The 13,526-nt window shown below is 39.4% G+C and overlaps 1 protein-coding gene and 1 non-coding gene across 4 annotated transcripts in view; both read left to right on the top strand.

The window, feature by feature from the left end:
* Positions 1-13,526, top strand: part of EDA (ectodysplasin A) — a 426,944-nt gene that overhangs the window by 59,051 nt on the left and 354,367 nt on the right. The gene's annotated exons all lie outside the window — the stretch shown is intronic.
* Positions 568-686, top strand: LOC112438494 (5S ribosomal RNA). The gene has a single exon (XR_003026912.1). It is a non-coding gene; the product is annotated as a 5S ribosomal RNA (ribosomal RNA).

The raw sequence follows: 13,526 nt of genomic DNA on the forward strand, positions 1-13,526 counted from the left end.
ACCTATTAGAGACACTTATATAAAGTTTTTATTCTCCTAATAGATTGAAAGCTCCATGAAGCCAAAGACCAGGTCTTAAATATCCCCTATTTTTGCCCGTAAATCCTAATACATTGAAGGAACTCAGTAAATATTTATTTATTGAACAGTGAATAATAGCACTTCTGCCAGTTGGTAAGATGGGCATAAAATGGTATTTCCTGACTACTGCTTGTTCACTTTTGAGAAAATTCTTCCCTGTATAGTTTGCATTCATAGGTCTGGATATGTGAATGTAAGTTTTAGAGTTGTGGGGGGGACTTAGATCATGTTATACACCTACCACGTTTTTAAATGGGAAACCTGAGGTTTTGTTTAAGGTTACCATGCCAGGTTTTTCTCCATTTCACATTTTTCTTTTTATCCATTTATCACGTTTGAGTACCTGCTGTGTATGAGCCCCAAAAAGCAAATGGTCCATTTCCTTTATGAAGTAAGAGGCAAGGTCATTTTCTGAAAAGGGTGGAGCTGGGGAATAGTGCTCTGGAGCATTGAGAAGATTGGAGAATTTTTAAAAGTTATGGCAGAGTCTACGGCCATACCACCCTGAACGAGCCTGATCTTGTCTGATCTTGGAAGCTAAGCAGGGTCGGGCCTGGTTAGTACTTGGATGGGAGACCACCTGGGAATACCGGGTGCTGTAGGCTTTGGCCGGGCATGGTGGCTCACGCCTGTAATGCCAGCACTTTGGGAGGCCGAGGCGGGCGGATCACGAGGTCAGGAGATCGATACCATTTTGGCTAACATGGTGAAACCCCGTCTCTACTAAAAATTCAAAAAAATTAGCCGGGCGTGGTGGTGGGCACCTGTAGTCCCAGCTTCTGAGGAGGCTGAGGCAGGAGAATGGCATGAACCCAGGAGGCGGAGCTTGCAGTGAGCCGAGATCGCGCCACTGCACTCCAGCCTGGGCGACAGAGCGAGACAACGTCTCAAAAAAAAAAAAAAAAGTGACAGAAAGTGAAAAAGAAAAACAGCAAGATTGGTGAGCAGATTTCAGGAGTCTACTGCAAGTGATTTTTATTTTATGTATTGAAACACATCTGCCTGTTTTGTTACTTTGCCCTATAACTTGGCTACTGGAGATAAGCACAGAGAAAGTGAATGGTAGGAATGATCAATGGTTAGAATTTGGCCTAGATGAGTACAAAAACATCATTATCATTATCAATAACAATAACATCATCATAGTGAGTTCAGAGGTTTTGTGGTTTTGGCAAGAGTGTAACAGCATTGATACACTATGGAACCTAAGCTGGATAGGGAAGGAAGTGAAGAAAATTTTGATTAATAGGGAGAAAGTAGAGGAAGAAGGGTCAGTAAACTAGAGGTCTTGATGACCTGAAAGAATAGTGATAGTAGGAATAGTTGAACCAGCAAAGCTGGAAGTTTGTGATCGAGAATTTCATGTTTGAATTAGTGATTTTGGAGATGGAGTAGGAAAGGGTGATGGAAACTTCCAAGGTGTACAGAGTGAGTGGCTCATATGGAATGGAAGGATGAGGTCATTGGAGATGAAGAAGTTAAGGAACGGAAAGGTCAGCATATTCGGTATGCTATACCACACTTTCATGAATTTATCTTCCTTTTAGATGGTAACAAAAATACATCCTACACCCAGGCAATTTTACTGTATTCAAAAAAAAATCATTTAGAAGCAAAGTTATTGGTGTGAGGTGAATATATTCTATAGTCTGAATCAATTCATGAGATCTAATAATGTTCGGTAACTATTTCCTCCATGATCAGTTTTACTATGAAATTTATTGTCTGAATCAAGCTTTGCCTTAGGTGGAGGATGGGGTCTTTATTAGTGTTCACAAGAGACATGTTTAAATGTCAGCTCTAGGACAGCTATTCTAGGCTATTCAAAGTCTATTCTCCAAGGAATTTGAAGAGCTCTCAGAGTGGATATATTAAATTAGCTGTTGCAGTAAGAAAGATGTGGAATTTTCAATCTCTGCCTCTTTGCTATCCCCTTTGTCTTTGGACATGGTCACATTCCCTCATATAAAAAACATTTCCTGGAACCCTGCTGCCCCGTCAAGCTACCTCTCAACTCTCTTCTTCCTTTCCTTGCTATAAATATTTACTTTTCTCTTTATTTATTGAAAACAGCTAATTTTTATTGAACAATATTGTAGGAAAAGCCTATCTATCTATCTATCTATCTATCTATCTATCTATCTATCTATCTATCATCATAATACATAGCTTTTGTTATTTGGGGTATACTTTTCTCTGTTACATATGTACCTTTTTTTCCCCATAGTTTGAATCACAAACTGTTAAGTCTTATGAGGGTAGAAGGTCTGTCTATTTTGTCTGCCACTATATAGCTAGTATATATGCCTATCACATAGGAGGGACTCCATAATCAAATGTGAAATGAATGAATGGTGTATATTTTAAATTTGTATTTTGATTTTTTCTATTTAACATAAGTATTTCCCTTTTTCTTCAGACTTTATTATATTCAAAAAGTATTTTATTGTTTTAATAGATCATAAATCACTACTTTTTGTAGTTGGACATTTCAAGTATTTTACAATCATTTACTATTACCAACAACAATGTAATGTACAACCTTTAGCATTAATGTATTTGCTTGCTATTATTCTTTCATGGAACAATTTTTTAAAAGTTAAATTCCAGGGAGTGGGATTACTGGGCAAAAGTGAGTATTTTCATTCTGGTGAGCTTGTTGAAAGAATTGAATACCTTTTGCCTTCATGTCCTGACTCCTTCCTAAGTGGCTTGGAATTTGGCTCCTGCCTCTACCACTTCAAAGAAATACTTCTTCCAATGGCTTCCTATTTGCCAAATCAGCCTGTTTGTTTTGAGCTTTAAGAACCTTCTTGACTTTTCTTGTAACGTTTAATACTAATTTACTACCACCTTCTACTCTCTTGGCTTCATGACATGTCATTATTTTGGTTCTCTTCTTGCCTCCCTGACTGATGTCCTTCCTTGAACCTCTGAAGTGTAACCTTTCCCAAGGTTGTGTCCTGTCCCCTCCAACACTATTATCTCTGTTTTATTTTTTTCTTTTTTGAAACAGTGTCTTGCTTTGTTGACCAAGCTGCAGTGTAGTGGTGTGACCTTGGCTCACTGAAGCATTGACCTCCAGGCTCAAGAGATCCTCCCACCTCAGCCTCCTGAGTAGCTGGGACCAAAAGCACATGCCACCATGGCCAGCTAATTAAAAAAAAATTGTAGAGATGAGGTGTTGCTGTATTGCCCAGGCTGGTCTCAATCTCCCAGGCTGAAGCAATCTGCCCTCCTCAGCCTCCCAAGGTGCAGGGATTATAGGCATGAGCCTCCATGCCTGGTTTCTCTCTATATTTTAGTAACTCACAAATTATTATATCTAGCCCTGACTTCATTCTTAAGCTTCAGATTTGCATTTCATTTCTTGATCTCCCATTAGTGTTCAATATTGTATACTCATCGTGTCTAAAAATGAATTAATTTCCACCCTCCAAATCAGTTCCCTGTAACTATTCCATTTCTGATAATGCTGTTGCCATTCCTAAAATCTGGCCACCATGGAGACATTTTGATCCTTCCTCCTCTTTTGCTCCACCTATTCCATTAGTTGCCCTGCTATATGAATTCACTGTCCCTAATTTTTTTTCAAATTTTTTTTTCTTAATTGATTCATTCATTTATTTAACAAATATTTATTAAGAACTACCATCTACCAGGTACTATTTATGGAACCAAGGATATAGCAGTGAACATAACAGGCAAAAATTCTGGCCCTCACGGAGCCAATAGTCTAGTGGAGGAAGACACACAAGCAGATAAGTAAAATACATAGAATGTCAGATAATACAAAGTTATATGGAGAAAAATTAGGGAAGTTGGAGAGAGAAGGTCAGGACAGGATGTGTATGTATATGTGCACATTTTAAAATTGGGTAGTCCAGGGAAGCTAACTGAGAAGGTGATATTTGAGCAAAGATCTGGAGGCAGTCAGGAAAGAGCCAGGCAAATATGGGAGAGGATAAGGGAGCATTCCAGGCAGAAGAAGTAGCAAATGTAAAGGCCCTGAGATGGGGGAGAACATGAGTGTTCCAGAAATAGCAACATGGCCATTGTGACTGAAGCAGAATGAGTAAAAGGAAGAGTAATAGAGGTGAGGTCAGACAGGTAAGAGGAGAGGAACAGATCATGTAGGGCCTTGTAGGTCATTGTAAAGACTTTGGCTTTGTGTTATGAGTGAAATAGGAAACCAATGGAGGGGCTTGAGCAAAGGGGTTACCTGATTTGACCTATTTTATTGGTAGGAAAACTTTAGCTGCTGGGTTGAGACTAGACTGTAGCAGGGCAAGGGTAGAAGCAGGAAGTAAGTAAGGGGGCTATTGCAGTAAGTTAGGTGAGAGTTGATGGCTTGGACCAGAGTAGTGGTGGTGAAAGTGGTAAAAGATTGTTGGATTCTGAATTTACTGTTGATTGAACGTGGCATGTGAGAGGAAACAGGGAAGTCAAGGATGTCTTTGAGATTTTGGCCTCAAATGGAAGAATGAGTTTTTCTGTGTGTGTGTGTGTGTGTGTGTGCGTGCGTGCGCGTGTGCTTGTGTGTGTGTGTGTGTAATCTCTAATTTCTTGGACTCTCAATATATATTTTATTCTGTTCTATACCGTAATTAATTTTCACCTGGGCTGTATCAATAATCTTGATAAATGTTCAGTGGTGAATCAGATCTCCTCTTCCAGCCTCTCTTCTCACTCCAGTTCACCCTTTATAAAGTGAGGCACTAATCATATCTTCAGTGGTTTCCCATTGCACTTAATTCAGTAGGTGGACTCCCCTGTCTTGGATTCAAAGCCCTCCATAATATGAGCCCAACCTATTTATTTGGCTTTATCCTTTGCTGTTTTCTTTTTTTTATTATTATTATTACACTTTAAGTTTTAGGGTACATGTGCACAATGTGCAGGTTAGTTACATATGTATACATGTGCCATGCTGGTGCGCTGCACCCACTAACTCGTCATCTAGCATTAGGTATATCTCCCAATGCTATCCCTCCCCCCACCCCACAACTGGCCCCAGAGTGTGATGTTCCCCTTCCTGTGTCCATGTGTTCTCATTGTTCAATTCCCACCTGTGAGTGAGAATATGCGGTGTTTGGTTTTTTGTTCTTGCGATAGTTTACTGAGAATGATGATTTCCAATTTCATCCATGTCCCTACACAGGACATGAACTCATCATTTTTTATGGCTGCATAGTATTCCCTGGTGTACATGTGCCACATTTTCTTAATCCAGTCTATCATTGTTGGACATTTATGTTGGTTCCAAGTCTTTGCTATTGTGAATAATGCCACAATAAACATATGTGTTCATGTGTCTTTATAGCAGCATGATTTATAGTCCTTTGGGTATATACCCAGTAATGGGATGGCTGGTTCAAATGGCATTTCTAGTTCTAGATCCCTGAGGAATCGCCACACTGACTTCCACAATGGTTGAACTAGTTTGCAGTCCCATCAACAGTGTAAAAGTGTTCCTATTTCTCCACATCCTCTCCAGCACCTGTTGTTTCCTGACTTTTTAATGATCGCCATTCTAACTGGTGTGAGATGGTATCTCACTGTGGTTTTGATTTGCATTTCTCTGATGGCCAGTGATGGTGAGCATTTTTTCATGTGTTTTTTGGCTGCATAAATGTCTTCTTTTGAGAAGTGTCTGTTCATGTCCTTTGCCCACTTTTTGATGGGGTTTTTTTTTCTTGTAAATTTGTTTGAGTTCATTGTAGATTCTGGATGTTAGCCCTTTGTCAGTTGAGTAGGTTGTGAAAATTTTCTCCCAATTTGTAGGTTGCCTGTTCACTCTGATGGTAGTTTCTTTTGCTGTGCAGAAGCTCTTTAGTTTAATTAGATCCCATTTGTCAATTTTGGCTTTTGTTGCCATTGCTTTTTGTGTTTTAGACATGAAGTCCTTGCCCATGCCTATGTCCTGAATGGTAAAGCCTAGGTTTTCTTCTAGGGTTTTTATGGTTTTAGGTCTAACGTTTAAGTCTTTAATCCATCTTGAATTGATTTTTGTATAAGGTGTAAGGAAGGGATCCAGTTTCAGCTTTCTACATATGGCTAGCCAGTTTTCCCAGCACCATTTATTAAATAGGGAATCCTTTCCCCATTTCTTGTTTTTGTCAGGTTTGTCAAAGATCAGATAGTTGTAGATATGCAACATTATTCCTGAGGGCTCTGTTCTGTTCCATTGATCTATATCTCTGTTTTGGTACCAGTACCATGCTGTTTTGGTTACTGTAGCCTTGTAGTATAGTTTGAAGTCAGGTAGTGTGATGCCTCCAGCTTTGTTCTTTTGGCTTAGGATTGACTTGGTGACGCGGGCTCTTTTTTGGTTCCATATGAACTTTAAAGTAGTTTTTTCCAATACTGTGAAGAAAGTCATTGGTAGCTTGATGGGGATGGCATTGAATCTGTAAATAACCTTGGACGGTATGGCCATTTTCACGATATTGATTCTTCCTACCCATAAACATGTAATGTTCTTCCATTTGTTTGTATCCTCTTTTATTTCCTTGAGCAGTGGTTTGTAGTTCTCCTTGAAGAGGTCCTTCACATCCCTTGTAAGTTGGATTCCTAGGTATTTTATTCTCTTTGAAGCAATTGTGAATGGGAGTTCACTCCTGATTTGGCTTTCTGTTTGTCTGTTGTTGGTGTATAAGAATGCTTGTGATTTTTGTACATTGATTTTGTATCCTGAGACTTTGCTGAAGTTGCTTATCAGCTTAAGGAGATTTTGGGCTGAGACAATGGGGTTTTCTAGATATACGATCATGTCATCTGCAAACAGGGACAATTTGACTTCCTCTTTTCCTAATTGAATACCCTTTATTTCCTTCTCCTGCCTAATTGCCCTAGGCCAGAAATTCCAACACTATGTTGAATAGGAGTGGTGAGAGAGGGCATCCCTGTCTTGTGCCAGTTTTCAAAGGGAATGCTTCCAGTTTTTGCCCATTCAGTATGATATTGGCTGTGGGTTTGTCATAGATAGCTCTTATTATTTTGAAATACGTCCCATCAATACCTAATTTATTGAGAGTTTTTAGCATGAAGTGTTGTTGAATTTTGTCAAAGGCCTTTTCTGCATCTATTGAAATAATCATGTGGTTTTTGTCTTTGGTTCTGTTTATATGCTGGATTACATTTATTGATTTGCATATATTGAACCAGCCTTGCATCCCAGGGATGAAGCCCACTTGATCATGGTGGATAAGCTTTTTGATGTGCTGCTGGATTTGGTTTGCCAGTATTTTATTGAGGATTTTTGCATCAATGTTCATCAAGGATATTGGTCTAAAATTCTCTTTTTTTTGTTGTGTCTCTGCCCGGCTTTGGTATCAGGATGATGCTGGCCTCATAAAATGAGTTAGGGAGGATTCCCTCTTTTTCTATTGATTGGAATAGTTTCAGAAGGAATGGTACCAGTTCCTCCTTGTACCTCTGGTAGAATTCGGCTGTGAATCCATCTGGTCCTGGACTCTTTTGGGTTAGTAAGCTATTGATTATTGCCACAATTTCAGCTCCTGTTATTGGTCTATTCAGAGATTCAACGTCTTCCTCGTTTAGTCTTGGGAGTGTGTATGTGTAGAGGAATTTATCCATTTCTTCTAGATTTTCTAGTTTATTTGCGTAGAGGTGTTTGTAGTATTCTCTGATGGTAGTTTGTATTTCTGTGGGATCGGTGGTGATATCCCCTTTATCATTTTTTATTGCGTCTATTTGATTCTTCTCTCTTTTTTTCTTTATTAGTCTTGCTAGCGATTTATAAATTTTGTTGATCCTTTCAAAAACCCAGCTCCTGGATTCATTAATTTTTTGAAGGGTTTTTTGTGTCTCTATTTCCTTCAGTTCTGCTCTGATTTTAGTTATTTCTTGCCTTCTGCTAGCTTTTGAATGTGTTTGCTCTTGCTTTTCTAGTTCTTTTAATTGTGATGTTAGGGTGTCGATTTTGGATCGTTCCTGCTTTCTCTTGTGGGCATTTAGTGCTATAAATTTCCCTCTACACACTGCTTTGAATGTGTCCCAGAGATTCTGGTATGTTGTGTCTTTGTTCTTGTTGGTTTCAAAGATCATCTTTATTTCTGCCTTCATTTCGTTATGTACCCAGTAGTCATTCAGGAGCAGGTTGTTCAGTTTCCATGTAGTTGAGCAGTTTTGAGTGAGTTTCTTAATCCTGAGTTCTAGTTTGATTGCACTGTGGTCTGAGAGATAGTTTGTTATAATTTCTGTTCTTTTACATTTGCTGAGGAGAGCTTTACTTCCAAGTATGTGGTCAATTTTGGAATAGGTGTGGTGTGGTGCTGAAAAAAATGTATATTCTGTTGATTTGGGGTGGAGGGTTCTGTAGATGTCTATTAGGTCTGCTTGGTGCAGAGCTGAGTTCAATTCCTGGGTATCCTTGTTGACTTTCTGTCTCGTTGATCTGTCTAATGTTGACAGTGGGGTGTTAAAGTCTCCCATTATTAATGTGTGGGAGTCTAAGTCTCTTTGTAGGTCACTCAGGACTTGCTTTATGAATCTGGGTGCTCCTGTATTGGGTGCATATATATTTAGCATAGTTAGCTCTTCTTGTTGAATTGATCCCTTGACCATTATGCAATGGCCTTCTTTGTCTCTTTTGATCTTTGTTGGTTTAAAGTCTGTTTTATCAGAGACTAGGATTGCAACCCCTGCCTTTTTTTGTTTTCCATTTGCTTGGTAGATCTTCCTCCATCCTTTTATTTTGAGCCTATGTGTGTCTCTGCACATGAGATGGGTTTCCTGAATACAGCAAACTGATGGGTCTTGACTCTTTATCCAATTTGGCAGTCTGTGTCTTTTAATTGGAGCATTTAGTCCATTTACATTTAAAATTAATATTGTTATGTGTGAATTTGATCCTGTCATTATGATGTTAGCTGGTTATTTTGCTGGTTAGTTGATGCAGTTTCTTCCTAGTCTCGATGGTCTTTACAATTTGGCATGATTTTGCAGCGGCTGGTACTGGTTGTTCCTTTCCATGTTTAGTGCTTCCTTCAGGAGCTCTTTTAGGGCAGGCCTGGTGGTGACAAAATCTCTCAGCATTTGCTTGTGTGTAAAGTATTTTATTTCTCCTTCACTTATGAAGCTTGGTTTGGCTGGATATGAAATTCTGGGTTGAAAATTCTTTTCTTTAAGAATGTTGAATATTGGCCCCCACTCTCTTCTGGCTTGTAGAGTTTCTGCCGAGAGATCCACTGTTAGTCTGATGGGCTTCCCTTTGAGGGTAACCCGACCTTTCTCTCTGGCTGCCCTTAACATTTTTTCCTTCATTTCAACTTTGGTGAATCTGACAATTATGTGTCTTGGAGTTGCTCTTCTCGAGGAGTATCTTTGTGGCGTTCTCTGTATTTCCTGAATCTGAATGTTGGCCTGCTTTGCTAGATTGGGGAAGTTCTCCTGGATAGTATCCTGCAGAGTGTTTTCCAACTTGGGTCCATTCTCCCCATCACTTTCAGGTACACCAATCAGACGTAGATTTGGTCTTTTCACATAGTGCCATATTTCTTGGAGGCTTTGCTTGTTTCTTTTTATTCTTTTTTCTCTAAACTTCCCTTCTCACTTCATTTCATTCATTTCATCTTCCATCGCTGATACCCTTTCTTCCAGTTGATTGCATCGGCTCCTGAGGCTTCTGCATTCTTCACGTAGTTCTCGAGCCTTGGTTTTCAGCTCCATCAGCTCCTTTAAGCACTTCTCTGTATTGGTTATTCTAGTTATACATTCTTCTAAATTGTTTTCAAAGTTTTCAACTTCTTTGCCTTTGGTTTGAATGTCCTCCTGTAGCTCGGAGTAATTTGATCGTCTGAAGCCTTCTTCTCTCAGCTCGTCAAAGTCATTCTCCGTCCAGCTTTGTTCCATTGCTGGTGAGGAACTGCGTTCCTTTGGAGGAGGAGAGGCGCTCTGCTTTTTAGAGTTTCCAGTTTTTCTGCTCTGTTTTTTCCCCATCTTTGTGGTTGTATCTACTTTTGGTCTTTGATGATGGTGATGTACAGATGGGTTTTTGGTGTGGCTGTCCTTTCTGTTTGTTAGTTTTCCTTCTAACAGACAGGACCCTCAGCTGCAGGTCTGTTGGAGTACCTGGCCGTGTGAGGTGTCAGTCTGCCCCTGCTGGAGGGTGCCTCCCAGTTAGGCTGCTCAGGGGTCAGGGGTCAGGGACCCGCTTGTGGAGGCAGTCTGCCTGTTCTCAGATCTCCAGCTGCGTGCTGGGAGAACCACTGCTCTCTTCAAAGCTGTCAGACAGGGGCATTTAAGTCTGCAGAGGTTACTGCTGTCTTTTTGTTTGTCTGTGCCCTGCCCCCAGAGGTGGAGCCTACAGAGGCAGGCAGGCCTCCTTGAGCTGTGGTGGGCTCCACCCAGTTGGAGCTTCCAGTCTGCTTTGTTTACCTAAGCAAGCCTGGGCAATGGCGGGCGCCCCTCCCCCAGCCTCGCTGCCACCTTACAGTTTGATCTCAGCCTGCTGTGCTATCAATCAGCGAGACTCCGTGGATGTAGGACACTCCAAGCCAGGTGCGGGATATAATCTCCTCGTGCGCCGTTTTTTAAGCCCCTCGGAAATGCGCAGTATTCGGGTGGGAGTGACCCGATTTTCCAGGTGCCGTCTGTCACTCCTTTCTTTGACTAGGAAAGGGAACTCCCTGACCCCTTGGGCTTCCCGAGTGAGGCAATGCCTCGCCCTGCTTCGGCTCGCACACGGTTCACGCACCCACTGACCTGTGCCCACTGTCTGGCACTCCCTAGTGAGATGAACCCGGTACGTCAGATGGAAATGCAGAAATCACCCGTCTTCTGCCTCACTCTCCCTGGGAGCTGTAGACCAGAGCTTTTCCTATTCGGCCATCTTGGCTCCTCCCCGCTGCTGTTCTCTTATATCTTCCAAATAAAGTGACTTGCTGCTCCTTGAGTTTAGTGTTTATCAACATGTAACACGTTATAGATGATGCTTATTTGGAATCACATAATGGTTAAGAATATAAACCTCTGTAGCTGGATACCCCAGGTTTGAATCATAATTTCATTTCTCATTGTGCCTTTGGACAGTTTGACCAGTATATCTTAGTTTTCTATCTCTAAAATAGGGATAATATTAATACCAGTCTACTTCATAGAGGTGTTTTGAGGATTAAATGGGTTTATATTTAAAACACAAAAACAGTGCCTGACCAACATGTTAAGTACTCTAATGTCTTGGCTGTCATTGTTGTTATTGTCATTACTATTCTTATTGTCTCTTTCTCTCCCCACTGTAATATCAGGTCCGTGAGGGCAGGGATTTTTATCTGCTTTGTTTACTGTTCTATCCCTATTGCCTACAACAGTGCCTGGCATGTAATAATAATAAATGCTCAGTAAATATTTGTGAAATGAACAATTGCAGTTTCCTTAGCCCAAGATGACTACTACTGCTGTCTCTTCCTCCTACTCTCTTCTCTTAAGAACCTGTCCAAACTACAAGGCTTATCATGAATGCCATGTATTCCATGGAATACTTCATGATTTTCTGATCCTTCTCCCCAAGCTAAGTTTAATCTCTCATTTCTTTGAATTCCCATAATAACTTACTTATGGTTTTCTTACATCTATTACATTTATTTGCCTTTCATCTTAGTCATTTTTATCTAATCTCGCTTACTAGATATTAAGTTCTTAAACGGCAGACTGTGTCTTACTCATTTTATATCCCTTGTGATGCTAGTATAATGCCTTGAACATGGTAGATGCTCAATAGACATTTGCTGATTGAACTGAATCTGTTTTACTATTTATATACTTAGTTGTATACAAATTTTCAGATTTCTAAGTCATACTTCCAAGGTATTAAATCTCTGTGCAATTTATTTCTTAGGTATCCTAAATGTTCAAGCTTAGAAAGACTATGCTTTTTTATCTGCAGTTGCAGAAAAAATAGATTTGTCTTAAATCTTGTTTTAACTACCTAAGGACCTTATACCAGATTATGAAATTGTCCTGCATATATGATCCTAAAGGGGAAGGTTTATCAAATATGGCAATATACATCTGGAATTCAATGATCTAGTACATCACCTAAGAACTCAGATGAAAAAAGGCTTTGTGCAGATAAAGTGTGTGTCACAAGATCCATGGACTTAAGCTCATGCATGTTATATAGTGTAAGATTCTGAGATACTCGCTTATAATTTATTTACTCATCATTATGCTTTAATCATGATTATCATATTTCCTCGCCAACAGCTGTGGAGAGGCCATTTAGAAATGTTAACAAGGCTCATCGAATAGTAGGAGGGAGAGACAGCTGACTCTAAGGAAGGAGACAGAAAAACCGAAAAACAAACCAGGAACTCATAGCAGTGTGGGTCTAATAGCCCTATATGACTTAAATAAGTCTTGAGGGCATCAACATGTTATAATATAGCTCAGTAATTGATGTTCATAATAATGACCCAAATTCATCAAAAAACAATTAAATTGTGATCATCTACTATGTTCTATTTGTGAAGATAAGCAATGAGTATTGAGTGTTTAGATTTCCATCCAAAAGATTAAATTTAAAATGGTTTTGTGTATAAAGTAATAAACCCTGAACTAGCAGGACAACTCGACTAACTCCTTCCTGAGTTACAATCAAGATTTTCCTTCATTCAATATATACCTTTCTGTTCAAGCCCCTCTAACTAGAATTGAAATGCAATGGTAAGGCAACATGAGGCAGTAAATCTATGAAAATGAATTGTTCATTCACACTACATTTATAAAACAGGAAATACGATTATAAAACAGATGTTGACTGATTGAAATGCTGTATGCTCAATCATGTTAGTGTTTATTTGATAAGGAATGCCATTTGTTTAGCTTTGCTTATTTATTCAGTGACTGTGGCCTGGAATTTTATTAGATGCTGTATAGCTGTATATCTCTGCCCACCAGAATGCTGAGAGAATCTTAGCTTGAATGAAACTGGATAAGAAGTTGGAGCTGTTTAGCTTTGGTAGTGAAGATGAGAAGACTTTAGTTTTGAAGGTTTTCCATTTTAAATGTCTTTGTTTTGTTTTATTTCATTTATATATGGGTGCCAGAACATAGAAGTGACTAATAGTCTGGAAGTATTCATTACTTGTTTAACTTTATTCTGAAAACTTTCATCTTCCTAAAAGTCTTTCAATGGCTACCCAGGGAGAGATCGAGAGCCAAGAAAATTTCCTGAAATGGAACCATTTATAACTGATATGTTTCTGAATAATGGAGAAAACTTAAATTTAATTTTAAAAGTACTGTAATACTAAACAGCTCTTATATTTGAAATAAATTATTCAACTAATTTTTTGTTCTCCCTTGGAGCCAGTTAGCAAATATCTTTTGTGTTGCAGTGAGATTCCAGCAAATGATTTCATGGGAACATTTATTTAGATTTTGTATTTTATTTTATTAGCTGATAATATCTGGGCCTTTAT

Source organism: Pan paniscus, chromosome X (assembly GCF_029289425.2).
Source record: "Pan paniscus chromosome X, NHGRI_mPanPan1-v2.0_pri, whole genome shotgun sequence".
Taxonomy (NCBI): domain Eukaryota; kingdom Metazoa; phylum Chordata; class Mammalia; order Primates; family Hominidae; genus Pan; species Pan paniscus.